The sequence below is a fragment of the Euwallacea fornicatus genome, unplaced genomic scaffold (assembly GCF_040115645.1).
Source record: "Euwallacea fornicatus isolate EFF26 unplaced genomic scaffold, ASM4011564v1 scaffold_54, whole genome shotgun sequence".
NCBI lineage: Eukaryota > Metazoa > Arthropoda > Insecta > Coleoptera > Curculionidae > Euwallacea > Euwallacea fornicatus.
In genome coordinates this window covers 602,050-605,285 of record NW_027096022.1, presented here as the reverse complement: position 1 = coordinate 605,285, position 3,236 = coordinate 602,050, and positions in this window count along the sequence as shown.

The window sequence follows — 3,236 nt, the reverse complement described above, 5'->3', positions numbered from 1 at the left end:
ATTAATTTGACTCTCTGTTTAAGACATTTGGTCGTCATTTGTCGAAGTTATCGAACATCAAATTTAGAACAATCACACATTTTGAGTGTTTGAGTACATAAAGCATTATTTTTTTTTGAAATTCAACAAGATGCAATCATGATGTGTTTTGTCATCTTAAAGATCTCGTCGAGCTGATTAGTTTGACTCTCTGTTTAAGACATTTGGTCGTCATTTGTCGAAGTTATCGAGCTTCAAATTTAGAACAATCACACATTTTGAGTGTTTGAGCACATAAAGCATTTTTTTTTTTGAAATTCAACAAGATGCAATCATGATGTGTTTTGTCATCTTAAAGATCTCGTCGAGCTGATTAATTTGACTCTCTGTTTAATACATTTGTTCGTCATTTGTCGAAGTTATCGAGCTCCAAATTTAGAACAATCACACATTTTGAGTGTTTGAGCACATAAAGTACTATTTTTCTTGGAAATTCAACAAGATGCAATCATGATGTGTTTTGTCATCTTAAAGATCTCGTCGAGCTGATTAATTTGACACTCTGTTTAAGACATTTGGTTGCATTTGTGGAAGTTATCGAACATCAAATTTAGAACAATCACACATTTTGAGTGATTGAGCACATAAAGTACTATTTTTCTTGGAAATTCAACAAGATGCAATCATGATGTGTTTTGCCATTTTAAAGATCTCGTCGAGTTGATTAATTTGACACTCTGTTTAAGACATTTGGTCGTCATTTGTCGAAGTTATCGAGCTTCAAATTTAGAACAATCACACATTTTGAGTGTTTGAGCACATAAAGTCCTATTTTTCTCTGAAATTCAACAAGATGCAATCATGATGTGTTTTGTCATCTTAAAGATCTCGTCGAGCTGATTAATTTGACTCTCTGTTTAAGACATTTGGTCGTCATTTGTCGAAGTTATCGAACATCAAATTTAGAACAATCACACATTTTGAGTGTTTGAGTACATAAAGCATTATTTTTTTTTGAAATTCAACAAGATGCAATCATGATGTGTTTTGTCATCTTAAAGATCTCGTCGAGCTGATTAGTTTGACTCTCTGTTTAAGACATTTGGTCGTCATTTGTCGAAGTTATCGAACATCAAATTTAGAACAATCACACATTTTGAGTGTTTGAGCACATAAAGTACTATTTTTCTCTGAAATTCAACAAGATGCAATCATGATGTGTTTTGTCATCTTAAAGATCTCGTCGAGCTGATTAGTTTGACTCTCTGTTTAAGACATTTGGTCGTCATTTGTCGAAGTTATCGAACATCAAATTTAGAACAATCACACATTTTGAGTGTTTGAGCACATAAAGTACTATTTTTCTTGGAAATTCAACAAGATGCAATCATGATGTGTTTTGTCATCTTAAAGATCTCGTCGAGCTGATTAATTTGACACTCTGTTTAAGACATTTGGTCGTCATTTGTCGAAGTTATCGACCTCGAAATTTAGATCAATCACACATTTTGAGTGTTTGAGCACATAAAGTACTGTTTTTCTTGGAAATTCAACAAGATGCAATCAAGATGTGTTTTGTCATCTTAAAGATCTCGTCGAGTTGATTAATTTGACATTCTGTTTAAGACATTTGGTCGTCATTTGTCGAAGTTATCGAGCTTCAAATTTAGAACAATCACACATTTTGAGTGTTTGAGCACATAAAGCATTTTTTTTTTTTGAAATTCAACAAGATGCAATTATGATGTGTTTTGTCATCTTAAAGATCTCGTCGAGCTGATTAATTTGACTCTCTGTTTAATACATTTGTTCGTCATTTGTCGAAGTTATCGAGCTCCAAATTTAGAACAATCACACATTTTGAGTGTTTGAGCACATAAAGTCCTATTTTTCTCTGAATTTCAACAAGATGCAATCATGATGTGTTTTGTCATCTTAAAGATCTCGTCGAGCTGATTAGTTTGACTCTCTGTTTAAGACATTTGGTCGTCATTTGTCGAAGTTATCGAGCTTTAAATTTAGAACAATCACACATTTTGAGTGTTTGAGCACATAAAGTCCTATTTTTCTCTGAAATTCAACAAGATGCAATCATGATGTGTTTTGTAATCTTAAAGATCTCGTCGAGCTGATTAATTTGACTCTCTGTTTAAGACATTTGGTCGTCATTTGTCGAAGTTATCGAACATCAAATTTAGAACAATCACACATTTTGAGTGTTTGAGTACATAAAGCATTATTTTTTTTTGAAATTCAACAAGATGCAATCATGATGTGTTTTGTCATCTTAAAGATCTCGTCGAGCTGATTAGTTTGACTCTCTGTTTAAGACATTTGGTCGTCATTTGTCGAAGTTATCGAGCTTCAAATTTAGAACAATCACACATTTTGAGTGTTTGAGCACATAAAGCATTTTTTTTTTTGAAATTCAACAAGATGCAATTATGATGTGTTTTGTCATCTTAAAGATCTCGTCGAGCTGATTAATTTGACTCTCTGTTTAATACATTTGTTCGTCATTTGTCGAAGTTATCGAGCTTCAAATTTAGAACAATCCCACATTTTGAGTGTTTGAGCACATAAAGTCCTATTTTTCTCTGAAATTCAACAAGATGCAATCATGATGTGTTTTGCCATTTTAAAGATCTCGTCGAGTTGATTAATTTGACACTCTGTTTAAGACATTTGGTCGTCATTTGTCGAAGTTATCGACCTCGAAATTTAGATCAATCACACATTTTGAGTGTTTGAGCACATAAAGTACTATTTTTCTTGGAAATTCAACAAGATGCAATCATGATGTGTTTTGTCATCTTAAAGATCTCGTCGAGCTGATTAATTTGACACTCTGTTTAAGACATTTGGTTGCATTTGTGGAAGTTATCGAACATCAAATTTAGAACAATCACACATTTTGAGTGATTGAGCACATAAAGTACTATTTTTCTTGGAAATTCAACAAGATGCAATCATGATGTGTTTTGCCATTTTAAAGATCTCGTCGAGTTGATTAATTTGACACTCTGTTTAAGACATTTGGTCGTCATTTGTCGAAGTTATCGAGCTTCAAATTTAGAACAATCACACATTTTGAGTGTTTGAGCACATAAAGTCCTATTTTTCTCTGAAATTCAACAAGATGCAATCATGATGTGTTTTGTCATCTTAAAGATCTCGTCGAGCTGATTAATTTGACTCTCTGTTTAAGACATTTGGTCGTCATTTGTCGAAGTTATCGAACATCAAATTTAGAACAA